Raw genomic sequence first — 25106 nt, 5'->3', positions numbered from 1 at the left:
CTGCTGATACAACGCATTCACTACCTGTGGGCGGAACGCGAGGTACATGGTGCTCTTCCCACTGCGCCACAAAGCCGACACAGAACGGAAGGCTACGAATGCGCCTTATATCCTTGACTCGTTCAAACTACGTCAAGAAGCTGCTGATACAACGCATTCACTACCTGTGGGCGGAACGCGAGGTACATGGTGCTCTTCCCACTGCGCCACAAAACCGACACAGAATGAAAGGCTACGAATGCGCCTTATATCCTTGACTCGTTCAAACTACGTCAAGAAGCTGCTGATACAACGCATTCACTACCTGTGGGCGGAACGCGAGGTACATGGTGCTCTTCCCACTGCGCCACAAAACCGACACAGAATGAAAGGCTACGAATGCGCCTTATATCCTTGACTCGTTCAAACTACGTCAAGAAGCTGCTGATACAACGCATTCACTACCTGTGGGCGGAACGCGAGGTACATGGTGCTCTTCCCACTGCGCCACAAAGCCGACACAGAATGAAAGGCTACGAACGCGCCTTATATTCTTGACTCATTAAAACTACGTCAAGAAGCTGCTGATACAACGCATTCACTACCTGTGGGCGGAACGCGAGGTACATGGTGCTCTTCCCACTGCGCCACAAAACCGACACAGAATGAAAGGCTACGAACGCGCCTTATATCCTTGACTCATTCAAACTACGTCAAGAAGCTGCTGATACAACGCATTCACTACCTGTGGGCGGAACGCGAGGTACATGGTGCTCTTCCCACTGCGCCACAAAGCCGACACAGAATGAAAGGCTACGAACGCGCCTTATATTCTTGACTCATTAAAACTACGTCAAGAAGCTGCTGATACAACGCATTCACTACCTGTGGGCGGAACGCGAGGTACATGGTGCTCTTCCCACTGCGCCACAAAACCGACACAGAATGAAAGGCTACGAACGCGCCTTATATCCTTGACTCATTCAAACTACGTCAAGAAGCTGCTGATACAACGCATTCACTACCACCAACTCCCCAAGCACTAAACGTTAACGCAATACACCCACCCCCTATGCGACGCACTTACTCGAGTCCCCCTCGCGGGGAGATGGGCCCTTTTTTATTCTTGACGGTGTGGATGGGTCCATCGAGTGCATGTTTCGATTTGTGGTTAAGCGGAACCGTGGGATTTTGTTGTTACTGCATACAGTTTGAAACCCAGTAAGCGTGATATTTCTCACGCAGGAAGTAGTCGACTTGGATATAGACGCTGTTCAAATGTATTCCATAACTGTGGTATCTTCTAAAGCGAAAGCTTTCGTAGTGGGAGCGATGGCGTCCTGTGAAAAATACTAGTCTACTTCCTCACGTAGCAGTTGGTCGACCGAAAAGCTCGGTTAGGATATCTGTACACACGGCGCGTGCGGGAAGCCGGTCTTCCACTGTGACAAAACGTTTACTTGAAAATCGCCAAAAATTGACGTTTTGTAAGGCCATGCACGCATTGATCATGCAGATCTTTAAGCTCTAAACCAGCTACCGGTGGACGTTTCGATTGTTCATTGATGCGTCTACTTTGTATACGGGAAAAATCATCGCGTAAAGGCCTGAATACATGGAGCGAACTTTCACGACGAAGCTCGCCCGGCGGAAAATGCTCCGCGGCGCAGCGCCGAGTGTTCGTCGACCTGCGCTACACGGAGCGAAGACACGGCGTCCGCCGCTGCCTCGCCTCTCTCTGGGTCGCTGTCACTGTGGCTAGATGAGGCTAGCAGCGAAATGAAGCGCATCACAAGCAAAAAGCTCTCGATACCACTACAACTTTTTGTAAAATTATGGAACACTCCACAAAAGCGTACAATTATTGTTTAAAATAGTTTCGAATCTTGTTGTGTTGCCGATATGCATGCGCTGCCGCAGTTGAAAGAAAGCGGTGATGTAACTGTGGTGTGGCCACACCGGGCAAAACTCGTCTGCACTTCATCGTCTGCTCTAGCTGCGCGGGAAGCTTTTGTCACTACCTCTGCTGAATGGTTACGGTCATTAGGTAGGCATCCGGGCGGTGGGTGTTTGGGTGGCCGTCCAGTAGCCGAAAGCGGCTTATCTACAGTCGCTTATTCCCAGCTGCACAGGTCGCCGCTACTTGATTGTGTGTACGTGGAGCGTGTACACCGGCGTGAACGGTGAACATCACGCCCAGCAGACGACGCAGACAAGCGGAGCAGGCGGAAATGGGGGCGAGCGGCGAGACCTCCTCATTGGCTAGTGTTGGTACGCTGTTTGTTTGCCGTTTCCGGTGCCGTCGACATCGGGCGAACTTATCTGTCCTCGGCAGATCGGTGGCAGACGACGTTTTCCCGCCGCCACGCGTCGGGCGTACGCCGCCGGGCGTTGTTCGTCGACTTTTCGTCACATATTCGCTCCATGTATTCAGGCCTTAAGTTCGTTGTTCTATTGCGATTTGGGTCTGTCAAGGTCTGGCGATCGACTTGACGCACTTTCAGCGAAGATTGGGCGACTTTTGATTTATGGATTGATTGTATAGGGGTTTAACGCGCCGTCGCTGCACAGGCGCTGAGGCGCGCCGTAGTGGAGGGCTCCGGAATAATTTTGACCGCCTGGGTATCTTTAAAGCGCTTCGAAATCTTGAACACACGGGCGTGTTTGCTTTTCACCTTCAAAAAAAAGAACGCGACTGACGCCGCCGGTAGTCCATACTGCTTCCTTGTACTCAGCAGCACGACGCCTTAGCCACTAAGCCACCGCGGCGGTTTGGACCCAGTTCTAGCTTTCGCGCTTTTCCCATTTTTGTTTAGGAAGGGATGGGGATTTTTATAAGTCCCCAGCAGTCCCACTTAAAAACACCAACTGCTCTGGAACCTAGTGCACCAAAATATAGAATAAAATGAGAGACCAATAGCCGCGACGTCCGGATGATGCGATGGTGTTCTATTTAACAAAGATGGCGGATGGAGAAAGATGAAGCAGCTCGAGCTATAGCTGCTCACGAGAGATTACGGGCACCGATGATGATATTCGCATCGGTGCCGCGATGATGATTAGAAAGTTTCTACATCTTCCCCGGTAGTAAACCCATAGCAGAAACATGATATTTCGCGCGCAGCGAGAAGTCGACTGTGATATAAACACTGCTGAAGTGTATTGCAAAACTTTAAAAAAACTTTTGCGTAATTCGTTATAGAAAGCTGTCTGCCCCGACATGTCAAGGTTATTATATCGATGGTTCTGGAACCTGGTAAAGCAAGGTTCTCAGTTGAAATAGTGCGTACAGCAAGCGTTGCACCCAATATTTTTTGGCGAAACCTTATTGCAATGGGCTGGAGAATTTCACACTAATCTCTTCAGAAACAACTACTGTAAGCCGGAAAACTGCACATACACTGATTTTTAAACGAATGCGCCAGGTCTGCTATTGCGTTGCTCATGCAAAACACACAATTGCATGCAAAACACACCGGTTTTGCGACAAAGATGTATTGCTACGAACAAAGGGAAGCCGCATCCGAGTGCGCTTTAATCGAGACATGTTTGTTTTGTTTTAAGTCGATAGTCTTTCTTGGGCTACTTGAACGCGAAAATTTTGGTCTGTCTGTCTATCTGTCTGTCTGTCTGTCCTTCGATTCAGCCAACCGGCCGAAGTGAAATAGATGCTGCGCGTCTTATATATATACAGCCAAATCTAAACGTCTAAGTCCGGTGTTGATGTTCTTTACTTGTCAACATGGTTGAACAAGAACAGGACATTACGCAAATATGCGGCAGAAAATCAATACATGAGTGATATTTGGGGTGTTCCTTTATTCAAAATTTCCGGGTGTTTACTTTTTGCGGTAGCAAATAAAATACTACATCCACTGCAGAAAAGCGTCGCCTGCTGTTGCCCATGCTACCTCGCGCAATTCTAAAAAATCAAACGGCAACAGCAACGAAAGGTTCCACTAGATGGGTTTCGCGTTCCGCTTGGAACACTCGTGGAGTAGGGCAACGTGGTTCTATAAACGTTTTAGTAGAGCGCCTCAATTCACGCGCGTCTCCGCAGTACGGCAGGGCTGGCATCGAGGCACCCGACTTGGAGCAGTGGAATGTGGTAAATTTAATTTGACTTGAGAAAAGCTCTAGCGTGTCATGTAGGGAGGAACGAGGCGGGAGAGGAACTGCATGAGAGGAGAGCGGGAAAGAGAAGGGAGGCATTTGCTTGGCAGGGGTGCCAGTCGACTCTCGTCTTTCGCTGACATTTGCAAAGAAAGGAGCAGATACGCTGCCAATTTTATCCCTACCGTAGTGACATTCTTCGTTAGCTGTGATCTCATCAGCGAGGGCATCATTCTAAGCCTAAAATTTTCAATGGATTATCTTTGGCTGAAGTTCGTGAATACGGCAGTGCTATCCGTGGCGCGGGAACTCCGTTTTGCAGGAAACTGCCTATTGACGAGCTGCTTGACCTGGCAGGCGGAAGGATCGACTGGCTAAGGATCTCCGCCATAGATGTAAGTGTCCTTTTTTTGAAGCCTTTACGCCTGCTCTTTATTTCGCTGCGGTCGTTTGTGTCCCTCCGGAATTATATCAACATCACAAAGGCCGCAGTTAAAAAGAAACGGGGTTACTACCTTATATCCGAGCATTAGAGAAATATTGAACAAAGGGAGTGTATTGTAGTGCAGAAGCATTCCGAGGCGACTCCCCTCCAGGAACCTGTCTGTCCGCCCGCCTGGAAGTCTTCCTGTAATAGATCTTTTTCAAACTTCTTGAGAACTTAAAGGCCAACTGCACTCAAACTGCACCGAGGCGCACGTTCGAAGTGTTGGGGGTTATTTTTGCGCTGCACCGTTGCCACAGAGGCTGCCGGTGCTAGGCGGCAAATAAGTACACAACTATTAAAAACAAGAAATAAGTCATAAATGAACAAATTAATCTCACCAAAATAGTGATAACTCAATAAAGCATCTCTTTATACCTATTGAGGGTCGTCGGCGCCCTCTCATGACCACTTTCGGTATCAATTTCACGTTCATACTTAAAATGCTAAGAGGGGGTAGCACAGTCCATCTGGCGAATCACTGCACCGCTCTCGACAGCGTTCATGTTGAGTGGAACGGCTTTAAGTTTTTGCCGTTGCAGCTTGCTCGCCTACTGTCGTTGATTAAAACTTACGCTTCTTTGCGTCTGATTTCACGCAGTTCGAAAGCAACCGTAGCACAGCCTCGTGCGAGCTGACCTGGCGGAACATGGTATGCAAGGGCAACGCTCCCTGGTCCGATGAGGATGATTCTCGGCTGCTCGAGATCGTGGGGAACCGCGGTGCACTCGACTGGGACACCGTGGCTCATCTCGTGGGCGTACGTATTTCTCATGCGATGCTAAATGGAAAGGGGGCAAAGCACGCACTATCAGTGCTTGGTTAACTTGCAAAGCAGAAAAAATTATTTAGCAGATCTTGCCCTGGTACTAAGCATAAGTACAACCAGTAATCAGCAGAGGTGGAATGAAGTTATTTCTCGTGATGGGGGATCCCGTACACCCACAAGGGCTTCCATCAAATTTGTTTTTCAATGGAATGGGAGTAAATCGTTCCTTTAATTACGCCTTTCTATAGCGCGCCGGCATTGGGCAGGTGAAGTGAGTAAATGATGGTTGCATTTGCCTTCCAATGGACTATATGAATGTGTGGAGACAATTGCAAGCTATAACCATGTGCGTCGGAACGCCTAAAATTTTGAAGTGACCGCTAAATTTGACAGAACTATGCAACCTTCGCTATATACACAACAGTCACTCTGGCGCCTGCGTCACCGTACTCTGAGATGTCGAAGTATGAAGTTGACATGTAGTACTAGATTATAGACTAGCATTACACGCTAACGGCAAGTTCTTGAGATTGATGGAGAGAAGTGCAGGGGCCTGGGCTGGCCCTGAAGACCGGGGCCGAAGTCAATTATCGGCGGGCCCGGGCCGGGCCGGGTTCAATACCACGGACTCGGGCTCGGGATCGGCGCCATGGGCTTACGCCGGAATCGGGCTTGAATTCATGTGCCGGGTTGTTAATTGTTTCGAAGTGAAAATTCGAAAAGAGCCTTAAAAGGAATGTTTTGAGTTTATTTATACACTCTTCTTGATGTTAGTTGTACCCATTGTTTTATAACGTGTTTTTGTAGGTATGATACTCACTATGCTTTAAGTTTAATGGCATTTCATGAACTGCATCAAGGTTATATATTTTTGGGTATAACATATTAAAGATACGATTGCAAGGAATGACCTGGGGGGAAAGGGATTAATTCAGAAAACCTAGAGCTCTCCACCTATGTCTATGTACAGGGGGGTTTTAGATGTCGCACCCATAGAAATGCGGCTGCCGTTGCCGGCAATCAAACTCGCGTGCTTGAGAAACACCACCGCTGAGCAACCACTGCAGGTAAAATATTTCAATGCACGTATATACTCATGGCTTCAAACGCGGAGCAACAAATTTCAGCAATATCAACTTGTGGCCGATACAGCCGCGTAAAGTTGCCAAGAATATGGTCATCAAAGGTGACGGTGTCTCTCATGCAAGAACACGAGCTATCATTACGCCGATGTGACGTAAACTGCACACGGTGCAATACCCGTGCTACACGAGTATTTTCAATGCCTTTGAGCGGAATGTCAATTGACTCAAGTGCCACCTATTAGCTCTTACACGACGTTTTTCAAGGGTACTTGGTCGAAATGCTGTTTGAGTGAAAGGAGCACGACCATCGACATTTGTGAATGTCAAAAACCTTTGAAACGCGAACGTTTGTATTCTCGCACGCGGTTTCTACATGCCGGATTCACAAAAATAATTACTTGCGAGTAAACCTTTGGTTTTGAAAAGCGCTGTTAATCAATTTTCGTTTGTTTTTGTTTCTTATCGCTTGGTATACTATTACAAAGCGAGTACTCCGAACGCCGGCGGCGCAAAAAAAAAAGGCTGTCTATCTTGTGCAATGTGCATGTATTGCTCATTTATGTAAGGTATTATCAATTTTATCTCTAACAATTGTGTTTCTTGGGCAATTTTAACTCTAAAATAATTTTCTTTCTGATTTTACGAGAACGAAACTTGGCAGCAGTGGCGACACAAAAAACATGGCGGGTGAACGCAGTAACTTTTAACTGCCTTCGACAATCGTCGTGTAGATCCAGCAGAACCCCTTCCCGTTGGAATGGCATTTGAAATTTTCTAGGCCAGTTGACTCAGATGTCGATTCAAACGCTCGTGTAGCACAGGTATAAGCCAAAGTACCTGCACTTGCTAAAGCTAATTTTTTTTTGCATTTCAGTTCATGACGTGCTTGTACAGTCTAGATGGTCCGTGTGATTGCCCGCTACGAAGACACTCAGCCAAATATAATAAAGAAATTTTCTTCAGCGTCGAAGCCCGGGCTTGGTCGCACACACGGGGGCCCTCCCGAGGCTTAAAAACAGGTGTTTCCTAGTCGGCACAGCCAAGCGACGCATGGCGCCATCTAGGGGCATCTTGAAGCTATGTCCACGTGCTTGTGGCCCTCAATTTAATCGCTCAGAACCGCTTGGCCTCGTAGTGTAGTAGCTCCGCTCCAACGAAGCAAGCATCTTAAACCGGCTCAAATCCCGTTACCGTTTTTTTTTTCATTTTCAAGTGTGTCATATTTGAATATTAACATTCGTTATCACGCATATACTCTATTTTTGACATCTCTATGCATTATAAATTGGGTTCCGGGTGTTTTCGTTGCCATTTGGTCAGTTTCTGCTCATGTTTCTTGAATGTTTTGGTGGGTATGTCCCTTCTAAGTAGGTTTCGGCTATTTCTGTTGAATATATTTGTTTTGAACCATTGCAAGCCCCTTTTGGTTGTTATTTGTTTCAGTTCGAACGGTGTGTATGCTTTAGGTACGTTTATGCTGTGATATGCTGCCCGGCCAGGCTCTCTTATGGACGGCCGTGCCCGGGGCGGGCCTGGTCTAGGTGTTACGCGCCATGGACGGGCTCGGGCTTCACAAAGAGGGTTCGGGTCTGGCCCGGACCTTCAAATCAGGCCCTTGCAGTGATATAGATTTACTATTCTGGGTGCACCTTTTCAGTGCAATGAATGCAGTGTCCGGTTACTTGTCTCCACAGAAGGACCGGACGCCCTTCCAGTGCGCACAGAGGTTCCATGAGAAGTTCCGCTCCAAGATCAAGTGGGGGTGAGGACAACACTATTTTCAATATAACAGTGGAGATGGTGGTCCGCGTTAAATTGCGTTTAATGAACAATGCCATGCTGCCCTTCCTCAAATTCTGCACCAAATTATCCCAAACGCATCATTGTGCCGTTTTTGAGGTAAAGGTCACATTTACCCCATTAAGCCCAGATTGTTGTATTTCCGGAAAAACGAGTTTTTCTATGTGTTTTCTTAAATTTTTGTATCCCATAAGCCCCCAAACAACAAAAAAAAATGAGCTGAAGTGCAAGTAATAGCAGATTTATTACCGAGACAATTAATTAGGATACCTGGCAATTAAAAATTTTATGTTGAGCAGAGACATCAATTTTGCATATTTTCCTAACGTTGTGACTACATGTACCTACAAACAAAAAACGAGCTTTCTAGTGCATGTATTGATAGATTTACATTCATTGGAATAAAACTCGGACCACCTTCTTTTTCATCCTCAAGGTCGTAATTTCGTGTCTATTGAAGCTTCTTTTTTGCAGCATGCAGCTCCACTTAAATGGAGCAACAGTGATATTTATCGCAATAGGTATCATTGGAAAACAATTCCCCTCAAAACTAGCAGTTTTGGTTTTATTCTCTATGCGCTAGAGGAACTTTCGTGTGATGGCGTCACTTGACACCACCAGGGCGGAAAGGGTTAATATTTTCCATGGACTGTCGCCAGTGAGGGATACTTTTTTAGACAGTTCAACGTCATCAACTTTCACTTTATCTGGTATTCCCATAACGCTAATTTTGACCTTTTCGTGGGAAACCTGTTGGGCCCGTTTGGTTGCTTCGAACGCTTGGCTGCCCTGTGTCCGATAACTGCGTACGATAAAGGCGAACCAACAATAAGCCCAGTGATTTAAAACCCGCTCATGTAACTGCGCAGGAAGTTCACCCCGCAGGAAGACCAGCACCTCCTCCTTCTCGTGTCTCGGTTTCATGACGGGCACAAGATACCTTGGCGGCAAGGTGGGCCCCGCTTCGAAATTCGTAAACCTTACCGACGACCCAATGGCACTTGGATTTCTGTGTGCTTACTCGCTTTCCATTCCCGACATCCTTTTTCTGTCAATATTGAACGCACTGTCTATAACTGGCCGACGTTGTGGCAAAACGACTCGGAACACCTTTGTTATTTCCATAGCTTGAAGACTTCCTGCATGTGCCAATGCCACATTTCGTCAACCGGCCCATCATCAATGGTGCTGTAGACTGGTATTGGATGCTTCCCCTTAGTACATACAGATAAGTCGCACTACCGGTGGAAGGAAGGAAGGAAGGAAGGAACAAAGGTAAAGGAAAGGCAGGAATGTCAGCCAGGCTGTGGCCTAGTTTGCTATCCTACACGTGGGGAAAGGGAACAATGGGAAAAAAGATAAAAACAGCAAAAGAAGAGAAAGGAAAGACAGAGTTCCAAGAGGTGTGGCCAGCGTTACGACACTAAGGCGATAGAGTTCATTGACTTCATAGAGAGTAGTGTTTTGTGCTACAGTCTGCTCTGCAAGTTCGTTGTTTTTAGGAAACACACAGGCGCTTTTGTGGCCTTGTGAGTAGATTACGGTGAAGGCCATCGCGAGGTGTCTCACAAGGTAAACATAATCACCTGCCAGGGGCCATTCCTCATTAAGCTCCTTTTTCTTTTTGATTGCGCACCACAATCTGCTAAGGAAAGTGCATAATTGTCACATATGAAGGCTCGAAACCGGTCAGCATGCTACAAGTATAGGCACAAGTGTATAGAAATGCCGCTAATAAGATGCACATGGCCACAGTTGTGCCCATTTACCTGCTAATCGGGTGGAGCCCACGGGAAGAACTTTCATAATGTTCCAATTTCGAATGTCGCGAACTTCCAATTGTGAATGTCCAGTGGCGTACCACATGGAGGGCCGCAAAAGGTCCCAGGTCATTCGCCGCTGGGAGACTGCGCTGGACCCGATGATTCGCCGCGGTCCGTGGTCCAAGGAAGAAGACACGGTGGGTTGCTGCAAAGATTGTATTAGCAGTTCTGCGACAGTAGTCTTATTAATTGCTGCTGTGGCATTGTTAACAACATATCTAAAAAAACTTAACAACAATAGTAACAACAAAAAAAAACGAGAATATTCCTAAAAAAGCTTAACTTTGAAACTAAATAGCTGGGCTACTTGGACGTTATTTTTATGCAGCATTAAGGCGGGCACACTCGTGGGTTGTCTCTCTAGATTGCGATCTTCCGGTACCTGTCTTTTCAATGGAACCCAATAGCGCCCCTTCTTTATCGTGGAGCAGTCCATTGTAGAAGGGGTTGTTCTAAAATGTTGAGAAACGGTCTGTAAAGAAATGTATACCGATCGAAGATCAAATTCTGAAAAATTGTCCCCACGCTTAAAATTCTACCTATTCTTTGCAGTGTAAACTTCTTCGACCTCAAGATACAAAAAGACCAGTTATTAGAGGACACATAGTGCTAAAAACAAATCTCTAAAGATGAATGTTTCCCTATGTACGCGATCAAATTTTGTTCACGCTGCAAAACGGTGGTGAATTGCTGCTTCAAAACAGCGATTTTGAATCCTTATGTCTTGTATTTCACCGGTCACTTTTACGATCAGCTGCTGGTGGCTGCCGTTGAAGCGCACGGACAACACTGGGTGCGGATCGCGGACTTCGTACCCGGAAGGAATGCGAACCAGTGCCGGGATAGGTGAGTTTTTTTGAAGCACATCCCTAAACAATCTTCACCCTTCTGCAAAAAAAACAAAAAAAACAGGGTATCAAAAAACGGGATTCTGTCACATTAGAATTTTCTGGGCAAATTCCGGAATTTACCCTGCACTTCTAAATGGAGCCACGAATTCGCGCTTCTAAACGAGTAGAGCGATTTTAATATAGACAGGCTAAATGACAACCTAACAACGCTTATCACAAGATCGGTAGCAGCTGCGAGAGAAGCAGCTGCATATAGGAAAGAAAGTGGAAATCTAACTCAGAAAACGAAAGGTTTATTCTGAAACGTAGGAACATAAACGTGGCAAGTACGATGGATCAAGTTGACTTAGCAGAGCTGTTTAGATTAACAGAAGTAAAACCAACGATATTCGTGCATATAAACACAAGATCGCCAACACCGTGCCATGCGAAGACTGCTACATGCAAGTTTCGTTTTTTCCTCGTACCCTGAATTAGTGAAATTCGCTTAAAGAGCCATACTGTTCAGATTCTGTATAATCAAGGTTTTTTTTTTCGGCTAAAACCAGGTTTTTTGCCGGAATTTTATACCCGGGACATGTTTCTAGAGAATCGGGTGAAACCTGATTTCTTCCCGAATTAGACGTTTTCAAAGTAGCGATCTGCACAATCGTGCGCTGACAGACCGCCGCCGCAACCAGCAGCTTTCGAATTCATTGAACACAGCTTTCGAATTCATTGAACACAGCTTTCATTGAACAGCTTTCGAATGCAGCTTTCGAATTCATTGAGGATTGGCATGTCTCTACCGCTCGCTACCCCAGGCTGGCAAATGGGGCACTGACATTGTTGTGCCTAAGTACTGGAAGCTGTGATGTCGAGAGAACTTTCTCCCGGTTGAGAAACGTTCAATGATCGGTCAGGTCTTGAGTAGAGACCGAATTCTGGCGCATGCAGATGATAACGTATGTAAGCAAGGCTGTGTAAACAAATCGATGACGAACTTTTCGTGACTGAAATGTTTCATTTCTTGGAGGTTGTCAATGCAATTTACTGTCGCCATTACTCATCCATTTCGAAACAAATGCCGAATTTCCGAGAGTATTTGCTAGAAAACACTAATACCTTGAAACAGCTTGAAACAAACACTAATTTTAACGCGTTACATTTAAGAAGGTCGTGATAACTTGTGATAAAATAAACCGAGCATTGCTGGGTACACCTGTATGTATAACCCGAAAAAGCCCGAATTTCGCCATGTTTTTAGAAAAAAAAAAACCCGAATTCTCCCGGATTATCAGTTTGAAAAATAGCACCTGATGTTTACACCCCGATTTTAGAAAGACATGAAGCTCGAAAACGAACAACCCCATGTGTAACCCTACATGTGATTTTCGTTGTTTGTGTCTTGCTATTTGTGATTTCAGCGCAACATCCGCTTTTTCTCCCTCTGCCCGTCTTGCTATTTTTATCGTTTTGTGATATTGAAGTGCTCGTCCTGGCGGGACCACAACTGTGGCTTGCCCAAATTATTAAATAAAATAAATACAATTACTGAAATTTTTTGACGTGTACAAATTAATTCCCATGATTGTTGTCGGGATGTATTATTGCTTTTTATTGAATCGAACTGGTGTATTTTCTTCATGTCCCTTTTAAAATCATTGCGTAGCAAACTCTCCTGGTGCCATGACGTTGCACGGCTTTAACTTTCCTGAAAAGTAGAAATTATAACTACCACTTATCAATGGGAGAACATTGAATACATCAACGTTGAGGCTGCAAACTCAAATCTCATGTTTTGAAGCTGCTCCTCATTTTATTCAGAAAGGTTCTTTCTAAGAACTGCTTGATGGCAGGAGTTTGTTTTATTCCATGATGTTTCGTTTTCTTTTGCGGCTAGCGTTTCGTGCGGATGATCATAAACAAAACGTAGCCATAGCTTCGCTTTTCTCCCATGATAACGACGATTGCATCCATAAAATTTCATGTACTTGTTTCTCACCTCAGGGGTTTTTACCTTCTGGTCGGCGGAACACCGTCTAAAAATCCCAGACCATCTCCCCTAACGTGTAACCTGGGGAGGAGAGAGAGAGACAGAGAGAAAGAGAGAGAGAGAGAGAGAGAGAGAGAGAGAGAGAGAGAGAGAGAGAGAGAGAGAGAGAGAGAGAGAGAGAGAGAGAGAGAGAGAGAGAGAAAGAGAAAGAGAGAGAAAACTCTTTAATGTGGGCTGGAGAGGTCAGCTCTGCTAGCGGCAGGGCGAAGCATGTAGTCTATAAGTGTATTCTTTGCACCTTGGTGTTTTTGCCAACCAAGGTGAAGCCGTTTGGGCGTAGATGTACACAGCTTTGCCGTAAAAGTCTCTTCTCTTTGAAGCACGAAGCTCTCTAGCGCGAGGCGTAAACGAGCGTCCCGGTGTTTTTTAAGTACCCGTGACGTTCTAGCGTGAGGTGTGAGCGAGTTTTCTAGCGCTTTAGTACAGTGACTACATGAGACGACGATTACGTCGTCGACGACGACAGGAGACGCCAAAAGCCCAAGCCTCTAAGGGGCTTCGCCTCTAAATGGTGGAAGGCCTCAGTGCTCCCTGCTACGGGAACGATTTACGCCGGGGTAGTATAAGGAGATGTTGCGGTCCTGGGTTGTCGCTGTATCTTATAGAGAGGATGTTATCCGAGCCAGCGACCAGGAAACAATTGCAATCTGATTGCTAGCCTGACGTCTATGATTCTCTACGACGGGCTTCCTAGTCAGTGATTCTTGCGTGAAACGACGTATTTAGTGGGAAAACAAGTTTTTTTTTTAATTTTCATCTTTTCGTTAAGACGTCGTATCACAAAACGCCACTGGATAAAATTGTCGTTTTATGGCTTGGTGCACAACGTCGTACATAAAAATGACAAGTTGATTTTCTGCGCTGTGTATTTCCGCACTGACTTCCTTTCACGAGCCCCAGTAAGATCCTTCGCTTTACCTAACTAATAACGTGCAGAAGATGGCACCCTTATTTAGAATGAAGCAATCGCGGTTGAATACAAGCTTTCGATGCATGTCTTTGTAATCTTGCCTGCTGGAAACTACCAACACGCGCGATTGTTTTAGTTATGAACACGTAAAAACAAAGAGGCACAAAGCATTGAAATATGCATTAATTTTTGTTTCCCTTAGGTACATGAATGCATTCGCCGGAAACGTCACATTCGGACATTGGAGCCCAGAAGAAGACTGCAAGCTCATTGAGCTGGTAAAAAAGCACGGTCCAGGTAAGGCATCATTCTCAAACCCAACTGGGTCGAAGGGCAGGCACGGTCAGGCAAGACGAAGTGCGTTCCAAAGGAGTATCTGCGAAAGTTCCGTCGATTAGGGAACAGACTCTGTACTTATTTATTCGTTATTCGTTTGTCCCGTGCCTGCACTGTTTTTATCCTCTGAAATCAGTTTTACCGACAAATCTGAACGTACGTGCATGTTATAAGCAACTGACGAATCATACAAGTTGTCTCACACGTGCAACGTAGCTCGTTAAAGAAGTACTAATCACTTGAGACGTACACTGCACCTGCGGATCGCCGAAGGTCTACAGTGCAGCCCCTCAATGCCTGTCGTTCAGTCCCCAACAATATGAATTCAACCTGCCTCCCCCCTCTGCCTTCTTCCCAACATGGCCCAGATCCTTTCTGTTTGTGACTGAAGGTCTTACTGCAACAACCTGGTCACGTGTCAGGGAAGGGGGTTGCAAGGGCATCCATAAACGACCGTCTGACTCTTTCGCCCTTCTCACCCTGGGACCATCACATGCTGAATAAACACATATCGACTGAGGAAGACTACGCGCAATCAATAACGAAGATTAAGAGGGGAATGAGAGTAAACGGCCGCGACTTTTTTTCCATGATATCAGCGTTGCAGTATGCGATTGCACTTGTGAATTCAGGTATGCGTTAACGAGACATGAAGTGTTAAATGACATCATCTGTCTCTCACGCATTCAGCGGATTGGGCAATGAGTTAGCAATATTTAATTATATCGTAGGTGAACTTTCACAGTGGCACCGTTGGTTTCGCATTCAAAGTAGCGAATGTCCGTACAGGCTCTGGTCAAGACATAGAACTCTACAGCATGCATTATTAAGCTGCTCGGATTAACACCTGTGAAATAACTGAGAAGGCAAGGTACGTGTTAGCAAATTCTGCATGCGCTCAACGAATTCAGAGCTTCCAACTTTCGCCCGGCATGATCAGCCTTGCGTTGGGCTGAATTTCTACCTTTTTTGAAACACACGCGCGATATTAGTCGGTCAATTGTGCGGGTGCACAACGCGGTCAGCGGTTCACTCTGTTTTCGAGTTTAGCCAATTAGCCACCACGAAAGGTACATGTGGACATTAAAACTGGAGTAGACATGGGGAACCAGTTTTGCTTTGGAACAGGACATAATAACCTAGTTAGCTATAGAAAAAAAAAGTTTGTGGCAATAATCGCAGTTTCGTATCTGCAAATAATGAACGCGAGGTTAGCTCAGTAGTTGAAGGAAAGGACAATTTGAATTGCATGCTGCGGTGTGTGCGTTGATCCAAGGAATAAAGATTCCGTCCTGACACCCTTCTTTCCAATACGTGGAACTGAGGTCGACATGTGCTCAATACAGCTAAAGCGTTCTATGCTCCCCACAATTTGAGTCTCCCAGGGTCCACTAGAACATCTTGTTACATGGCGGCAAGGCGAAGATGAGACGAATATTGGATCATGGTGCAGCGATGTATTTACAAGGATGATCAATGTACAAGCGGCCAGGAAAGAGCTCGCACCAGCCACCTCCTTTTCGTATTCTTCTGGGACGGATTATCACGCCATGGGGCATAGTCCACATATATGTTCCATGGCATCTTTTCGTCCTCGACAGGGGGGTTATGTCACGGGACACCATACACCATCCACAACAACGGGGCGATGACGGCGACGGCGAAGGGACTGGTGGGCAGCCTACGCGGGCTCTGTCTTCGGCGCTTGTAAATAATGTAAATTGATTGTTCGCCTTCATCAACTTCCAAGGTTCATCTCATCTCTGTCCTGCCACCTGGTAGCCTTATTATAGTGCATCTCATAGTTCCTAGCACTCCGTTCAGACTGCAATGTCTCCATTCCTTGCCGAACCCGTCGTCAACGCCCAAACGTCGCTACCTTTCAGGAAAGTGGGCCCAGATCTCGGAAGACATGGCGTGCCGCAGTCGGAACATGGTCCTCATGCGCTACAAGAGGCTACAAAAGAAGCACAGCTGTCATGACCCGGAGGCTCTAGAGGTGGGCACCGAATTTCTGTTTGAAGACGGTAGTCGTTCTTGGGCTACGAACTCAAAAACTTGGCCGCGTTTCTCCTCACTTTGGTGCAAATGTCGTGGAACGACGATAGTCGACTGGCGCCCCTGTCAAGTAAATGCCTCGCTTCTCTTTCCTGCTCATCTCTCATGCTGTTGGTCTCCCGTCTCCTTCCTCCCTAGATAACACGCTAAAGGTTTGCTCAAGTCAATTTAAATCTACCGCGTTCCACTGCTCCAAGTCGGGTGCCTTGATGCTAGCGCTGCCGTACATCGAATACGTGCGTTAATCGAGGCACCCGACTACGTTTATAGAACCACGTTGCCCAGCTCCAAACAGAGTTACTCAATATATTCAGTTGCGAAACTCCGCTTCAGAATCCGGGCGGCGGTAGACCCCCTGCTCCGTAGAAGCTGACGGGCAAGTCGACGCGCGAAGCACTCTGGAGACAAAACCTGAACTTCGCTAAACTATTATTATTGAAATTTTTTTATAAAACAAAGATTGCTTTTTAAATAAAATACATTGATTAGGTGAAATTCACTTGTGTTTTTGCGGGTTTTCTTTTTATCACTTACGGCAGCAGCCGCAAGCACTTCAGTACTACTTCAATGATCTGCCGAGAGAAGGCAGGCTAATCAACTTGCCCGGTGCTTGCCCCGGCTCAGGAGGGCAGCCGAAGACCAGCTTTCGAAACATGGGGCCTATGGGGAGCTTCGCAACTGGTATACATCCAGTAACTTTGGCTCCAAGAGCGTTTCAAGCGGTGCGTGGGACCTACCTAGAGGAAGCTTTCGTTGCTGTGGCAGTTTGATTTTTTAAAATTACGCCAGGTAGGAGGTAGAGCTTCGAGCCAGCCCCGACCTCGCAGACCAGCGGCGATTGGGGAGGAGGGCTCGAATGGTCAGCACGATCCAAGACATCCGGGACTAAGTATGACCCCCACCGGGACGGTCCTCTGATAGCAACGCCTCGACTCCGAATATTAAAATAATTTAAAATCGCTATCATCAGCAGCAACAAAGTGATCCTCTCAGGACTCGGGTGAAGGTGCAGTTTTAAGGCGGAGGGATAAGGTTTGGCTCCCTGGAGAGATTGTGCACCCTAGAGTAGCGCTTCCTCTGGCGTGGGCCCTCGTTTTTCGTAAATTCCGAAGTAAATTGTGGAATACCAAGAGAATTTAACCGCTAACATAGATGCTGTGTATTCCGCTCGCAGCAACTTGTCAAGGAGCGGCGGTGGAAAGGCCGCAAGACTGTGAGGACATCAGAGACGAGAAAGAGGGACATAGTCACTGAGATCGACAGTGCCACCCTGGTGAGTACGGAAGCGTATCTTGTTAACTTAAGAATTGTTCCCTGTAACAGCAGTGTCTTTATCGCGAAATGATTCTAGAAAAAGGGTAACCTGAAACAGCGCCAAAAGTACAAAAAAGTATCAAAGCTGATGTTGGAGATCTGGAATGACAGTGGGGGATGAAACGAATAATGCTGGTTGCATTTGACTGCTTAGGTGTGAAATACATTGTCCAATGATATTTCGCGGGTAACCAGGACTTGGGGCAGACTTGGCAGTAATGAAATTACAGTATATAAATTACTTCTTGCTGTAATGAATAATTAAATGAGTTACTTTTGCGTGTTGGAATTTTCGTAATGTAATACATGACTTCAGGCCAGTAATTCCATGAAGATTATTCATTACTTCGCAAATCACTTTTACTACGATATAGCCTGTCCGCTTTTGTTACGGCATGAAAAGTTGACCAAGAAAAGCTCACCAAGTAGAGTTTCAATGCCCAAAGAGTCTCTGGGCATTCGAACTCTTGAACGCGAAGAAAACAACGCCTCAATGAGAGCTCGCAAAGTAACTTCAAAGTAATTTCATTACTTTTGAAAAGTAATGGTAATGTAATGTCATTACTTTCGGCCACCTGTAAGTTTTATTACTTAATTACATTTAGAAAATTCAACGATAGCAATGAGTAATGTAATTTAATTACTTTTTAGAAGTAATTTTGCCATCTCTGACCTGGGGACAGCTGCCAATCAACTTTATAAATACACGTTCAATTTACACCACTGGTTCTCCCTCTAATTTTGTATCTAAGTTGAGTCAATGTAAATTAAAAGGACGCTGCTACACTTCCTATAAACCATTTTACTCTTTCCTTCGCGTTTGGATACACTGCCAGAGCTATAGGTATAGCGAGCACGGAGCCGCACTGCGGGATATGCTTGTGGCACGAAATACACCTTCTGTTTCTGATTTGCTTTTGTGGCTTTATTTTTAAAGTGTCTATCGAATGCCTTCATTGCTGCAGCCGACAGAAAGCCGAGCAATAGCCATACACAGTTTTAACGACGTAATTCCAGCGGTCGAAGAACGCCAAGACCTGGAAAGAGAAAAATTTTATGAGCAAGTTTCCAAATTAACTGGTGGGCATAGAGCAGTAACTTTTGCCTGAGGTACTTTACGACCCCTTAATAAAAATACTGGATGTGTTGGTTTACTACGTTTTGCAAGCATTTAGGATTACTAAAAAACTTGAAAAAAACGTGTTGCAGGGTCCTTTTAAAATGGTTGTCAAAACGCAGTGGATTTTATTTCGGATACATGAATTTTTGGCTTAACTCGAGCGAAGTTTAATGGTTCGAACAGTTCTTTATTCGAACAGTTCTACATGTTTCCATAAATCTCCACTTTTCGATTAAAGAAAGAGATGCGGTTGAAGAGAACTTACCAAAGAGCTATACACCCATTTGGATACACCCATTTGCAAAGGCAGTACACATATTGGCAGTTTTTTTTATTGATTGATTCCTATTGGTTTCCCCTTTGTTGCGGGGTGATTACATGTCATCTCACCAAAAAGGACTAATTTACCTATGTTTTATACCCTTGGTTTAATACAAGCGCTGCTTAGGGCAGGCACAAAAAGCTTATTAGGCAAATAATACTTTGTTTTCTGTTACAGGTAGGAACTGTCCCAAGAAATATTCCCCTCTCTGCTTTTCGTCCACCAGCATTCTAATCCTAATTTCTTCGCCTCGACAACCTTGAAGTTAACGTCCTCTGTGCTAACCTTAAATCCTAGGGCTTCTGGAAGCCGATTATTTCCCTCGCGTAGATTTGGATGGATACCCTCACATTCTAACACTATGTGCTACATGGTTTCTGTTTCTTTTCCGCAGACGACGCATACCACATCATTTTACGAATACTTCCCCACAAAGCTCTTAGTTCGCAAACAACCTGCTCTAGCCTCAAATAGCAAAGCACTGCCCTGAGAATTATCGTCGAAAGTTTCCTTTCTGATGTTCAATTTCTCAGCCCTGCACATCTCTAACGACGTTTTACCTTCCATTTTTTCTCTCCATTTATCCGTTTCAATCTGCCTTGTCTCTTTTTTGTTACCTTGGCTTTTTTGGATTCTCCGCTGTTATTTTCGTATTTCATCGTTTCTGTTCTAGTCTTCCTTAACCACTGCGTGTCTACGCTTTTCAAGTATAGGTATTTAAAAACCTTAGCTGCCCACCTTCGTTGGTCCGTTGCTCTCAAACTCATTTCAAAACATTCTACTCGATGCTTCTCGAACTTCAAACGACGCCCATCCCTAATCTCCCTGTACTGCTTCGTTAGTATTTTTTCCATGGGCACCTAAGGCCATAGAGTTTCATACAAGTAAGAAACTCTATGCCTAAGGCCAAACGGCGTACCGTTCTTTGGTTCACTTCAAGCCTGAGATTTTTGAGTGGCGCCCTGTGGCTCCCGACGTCAGCTTACGGAATCGCGCCGCTATTGTTTGCTACACTGCTCTTGTGGAGAGAGGCTGCAGTGCCTGTGCTAGAAATTGACTGCTTTCACGCTTTAGTGCATTAAAAAGCGTATTTTCAGTAACTCGGTTGTTTTGCCAGCTTCTGACACCTCTGGATAATTTCAAGAGAGAGAGAGAGAGACAGAACAATTTCGATCGTGTATAACTCGCCCTTTCTAGCTTTTCTGCGAGGTTCAGCGCTCCGAGCTCCTCGAGAACTATTCAAAATGCGTACGCTTCCCTAAAGTATTTTTGGGATGATCTTATGAAGACACAAGAGTCTATACTACGCACCAAGCAGCAGGCCTTTCAACGTGCATCACACAGGAGGAAATAAAACGGCTGTCATCTATTTCTTTCGTAGTTGTTGAGTTGTATAATATGAATCTTTTTTCTTTGCCGAACGCATTAAGTTTCTGCACATTCACAAACGTCTTACTAGGAGGTTTAGGTATGTATGGGAAGCTCCCAAAGTTTGCGTGGATATTTTCTGTGGGCTTTATATCACGCATTTCCTTCTTTACAAATTAGCTTTCGTTATTGCTGCGAGGAAGAAGGTGCATGTCCGCAGCGTACATTGTTTACTAGCATGCAAATACAATGTGAGGGTTTGTGCTACGCAGAAAAAGTTGTTCAGAGCCCTCGAATGCGGCTTTTGTACCGCGAATTTTTATATTAACTATTGTTGTAATAACAAAGTAACTCTAAACCCGATCGGTTAAGACATGATTACGGTTATGACGCGATTACGTAATATTAATAGGTTAACGAGCTTCATATGCTCGTTAACGAACGGAATAGATAAGACAGTATACGTGCCGGTTTCCAGTATAACGAGAACCGAAACCGATGAACATGTCTAAGGAGCTCCTAATCGTTTTCCAACCCCTTTAGGCGTAAAGAACGAATTTTAGCTGGCCCACTCGCGATGGCGTTTTACGAATTGAAGAAAATTACTCTTGCTCTCCTTACCTGGACTGACGACACCGCCTACCAACCAGGTCGATTTTACTGTTACAGTTTCCTTCCCCCCCTCCTCTTGAGTGCACTTTTAGCGTAACGCATACCTGAATATTAGGAATGTATGGCTGTAAGAAATGTACTTTAAATATCCCTCCACGTTTGAACAAACATAGTGTTACTGCAGTTTTACCGTACACGTGAATCGAATGCGTGCATGTATATGTGCGCGTGTTTGCCTGTGCGTGCGTGTGTGTGTGCGTGCGCGCGCGTGTGTGTGCGCGCGTTCATGTGTGCATGAGTGCGTGCTATGGCGTAAACATAATATAGCAATGCGCCTGACGGAAACCGACCAGCTTTAGCTCCTCTGCGTACTGACTTTTTACACTTCGTGCTGACTTTTTATAACAGAAAAGCAGTAATGAAACACGAGTATGCCGCTCCCAGGTCTCCGTGATTTGCTACATATATCAGATGACGTTAAAACCACGATTACTTTGTGGATGAAGCGGCTATGGTGGCTTGTATATTTGGCTTGTATATGAGCACAGCTTAGCGCTCAATTTCGAACGGTTTACTCAATAAGAATCGTTGCTGGTTAGAATTCTAACCTGGCATAAGCCTGGCACAAAACCACCGTGCCCCCTATACACAACCTCAACATACATATTTTGCGGCCCATACGGTATGTCGGCATACTTTCATGTCATGAGAACGTTAAGTGATGTGTTAATATACTTTTGAGCGTTAGTCAAGGTTGCAAAAACTGTTTTACCCTCTCGTTACATACAATTACTTTACATCGTAATGCCTTATCGACAGCCCTGATGGCCTGAAACTTGTTTTCGTCTGGAGTTTCGCTGTTGTCGGTTACTGCCAGCTAGCTGTTCCCTTTGTTCGACAGATTGCTATGTGCAGCCGCTGACGCCCAGCTCTCTCTCTTTACTCTGCGCATAGGACCAGCTTCGCAAGGAATGGCGGGACGCCGGCAATGTTTCTTTCAGAGCGGTATCAAAAACTCTACTTTAAATCACGTCTTGAGCTAGTCTATGCGATTTTAAGTCATTTATTACAATAAAAAGTTAAGCACTAGCAAAATCTGGCGCGTACAGGCAATAGTCAACCGAGCGCAAAAAAAAAAAAAAAACAGCAGGGAGAGCGAGCCCCAGTGAAGTAGACAGATTAATCCCTAAGCTGTTGTCACGGAGACGCGCTTCGCTGCGCCGCCCGTTATCGCGCTCACCACCAATGTATTAGACGCCTTAAAGGTACTGATCCATGTTTCTATTGGCCGGACATTTGCGTTTATGTGAGCCGATCTGCTCATAGTAAAGGAACACTATAAATGTGTAGAAATGTTCGCCCTTTGGATTTAATAATCACACCGGTTAAGCAAAGTGCTGGCCAATAATGGCGGAGAAAATCATCATCATCACCATCATCATATTAATTAGCATCATCATCATCAACAACAGCCTGAGGCTGAGTGGAGGAGTATTGAAGCTTCACACAACGTGGATGTAGTTCGGTTGGTGTCACCATTGGTGCCCTATGCCACCGTGAGACCGGTATGCCGTGCCACGGTGTTCTTTTAACACGAAAGTGTTTTGTGCCCCGGTACACCAAGATCTCACCGGCGTCATATCCGTCACGGAAGTGACATCGCCAGAAAAGGCTGTATTGACGCAGCTCCGCCCGGATTCGCGCCACGAACACACTCGCCGCAACGGAAGGTACACACCGCTATACACTGTGCGCTACGAATTCAAGCGCAAGTAGGTTTGCGAACGGGTGTTATACCTTTATCACTATCTCTTCATTCAGATGGTGCTGCTGTCTAGGAGAGGCGAAGCGAAGTAGTTCACCACGACGCTAATGAGCGCCCACTGTTGGCGCTTGATGCCAGAGTCTTCGTGTGCGCGGCACGCGGCTGAATTGAGGCATCCTCCGCCACCTACTGCTTTCGGTTTCGGTTCGGTTTTGTTCGCACGGTCTTCGAGAGGCTGTGGTTTCAATCGTATTTACGCAATGTTCCGGCGGGTGCAATCCAGTGTCTAACGTCGATGCGTCTAACGGTGTCATTCTGACGTAATAGAAACAGGGATGTGCAAGTTCATATGGATGCGCAATAAACATTCAAATGCTCCTGTGAAGGCAAATTTCACTTTCATGTTTTATCGATTCCTACGAGGGAGGCAGCAACCACATTTTTTACAGCAGGAGATGGGCGGAGGCGTGACCAGCAGGATGAAATGCAGCCTTATGTACGAGTCCCACCTGCAGAAGCGCCTCACCGACCCAAGCGACGACGAGGAGCCGACGTCGGTCCCCGTCAATGTCACGACGAGAAACCGCGTGGCTCGACGTTCCTCTTCTGAGTGACCCGCCAGCGTGGTACGCGTTTGTTCCTGACAGGGGGGTTCGAACTGTGCCTCCCTTTTCCTGTGAAATAGAAATATACTTTGACGAAATTCACGAACACGCATATCGCCTGTTACGCAAAAAAAAATTCCCCGCATTTCCCCGAGGGGAAGAATGTGAAAGTGCGAATGCACGAGTTGAATTTGCGCGGTTCGGTAATGTTCGCGAAAGAGAGATCACACACACACACACACACAACTACAAAGAAAGAAAGATGCATTTATTCACAGACACCTATTTGTGCTGTCGTTGTACTTGATTGCTAGAGCGGATCTCAGCTTTGAAATTTCGTGTCAGTACTCCTTTAAGCGGGTGCATTAGCCCTTCTCACGCCCGATTCCTGGCCAATCCCCCACGTGGGTATGTGCCATGTCAGCGGCCAGGCAGCGCGCGCCCATCTCCCCCCGTTGCTAGGGAAGACGAGGAGCGCGCGCACCCGCAGCTGTTGCTATGCGGACTACGGCGGCGGACAATTCAGGCTCGCTTAAGAAGTGCATTCGCACTTAAAAAGTTGCGAAAGAAACTCACTGCACGAATTACAATTTATGAATATCCGCTCGCGAAGAGGATTTCAAACTAATTTAGATTTAACAAAATCATTCGCAAACAGGGGATGCCAGAGAGCGGTAATAGAGCAGAAAACCTTTGAATTTTTGTAGATTTTACATTCATACAGAGGAGCCGAGCTTGGCATATGTGTTTTAAATGTCTTATACAAGTTGCCGGCCAAAAACAATTGCAGGACGGCCACTCGCTAAGTGGGATATCTCAGATAAGTGAGCACAACTGGAACCAGCTGAACAGTGCTGAACTACATACATAAGTGAATACTTCATGAAAGCTAAATACGCACGGAAGGAAGAGCTTATCACGTTGCTTCATATAATTAGCATGAGGGCGCGAGCCAGCTTTGAAGGTTTCATTCTGCGCTCTTGATACCTGTCTGTATACCTCGTAGTAGCCCAGGGAATTCATATTTCCCTCATTCACGAGGGCAAGGGAAGACGCGTCCGTTTGTTATTATAGATCCTTAAGGAAAACGACAACTTAGAAAAGCAACAGCAAGTGCAAGCAGAACGTTGTCATTGTGTTGTCATACGTGGGAGTTAAAGCTGCGCTGACATATTAAAAATAGAACAATCCATGGCAATTAGTATTGATTGCAGCGGCATTTGACTGCCCACCTTATTTAGGCTGCCTTACGTGCAACCCGTGATATTCAACGGCGATTACTCCTTCCCTGTAAAGAATCGTGGTAGTGCTGTGTTAACCCTGGGTACTCATTTTCAGGGGAACACACCTGTAGCCTGCCCTTTGGAGATCCCGGAGGACGTCAACTGACACAAACGGCACAAACTTCTCCGTTTCGAGTTATAATTTTTTTATTCCTGTAATAAAACACTCGTTATTTATGGCCGAGGAGGCTGTAAACTAATTTTTTTTTATTTTACGAAGAGCGAAGTAATGGCATTTGATGTGCCTTGTTGTTCCTGGAAATAAATGTTGCGAACTCAGCACTGCCGTATCGGAAACGTGAATGGTTATAGCAGCAATGCAATCCTTGAAGCGCTTGGGTTGGTCAACTTCCCGTGTGATCTCCAAGAAAAATTCCGGCATGCCGCATTGTCTTCAGCAGGAGGAAGTGGAGCCCAACCGGCTAATTTTGTGGTCGTGTTAATGGCACACCCTCGTACCACACCGCAATAGCT

General features: G+C 45.7%; 1 pseudogene across 1 annotated transcript in view; it reads left to right on the top strand.

Annotated features, from left to right (window-relative positions):
* Positions 1-24795, top strand: part of LOC144148570 (uncharacterized) — a 72292-nt pseudogene extending 47497 nt beyond the window's left edge. The window contains exons 10-20 of the transcript XR_013318009.1: positions 4415-4487; positions 5178-5336; positions 8125-8192; positions 9100-9182; positions 10084-10190; positions 10808-10899; positions 14052-14146; positions 16072-16184; positions 17418-17516; positions 23197-23370; positions 24688-24795. The product of XR_013318009.1 is annotated as an uncharacterized LOC144148570 (transcript). The remainder of the gene's footprint in view (positions 1-4414; positions 4488-5177; positions 5337-8124; positions 8193-9099; positions 9183-10083; positions 10191-10807; positions 10900-14051; positions 14147-16071; positions 16185-17417; positions 17517-23196; positions 23371-24687) is intronic.
* The last annotated feature ends 311 nt before the right edge of the window (positions 24796-25106 follow it).

The sequence above is a fragment of the Haemaphysalis longicornis genome, unplaced genomic scaffold (assembly GCF_048455015.1).
Source record: "Haemaphysalis longicornis isolate Haplotype H1 unplaced genomic scaffold, Haemaphysalis longicornis Haplotype H1 scaffold_8, whole genome shotgun sequence".
NCBI classification, from domain to species: Eukaryota; Metazoa; Arthropoda; class Arachnida; order Ixodida; family Ixodidae; genus Haemaphysalis; species Haemaphysalis longicornis.
This window is presented reverse-complemented; position numbering and strand designations above follow the sequence as displayed.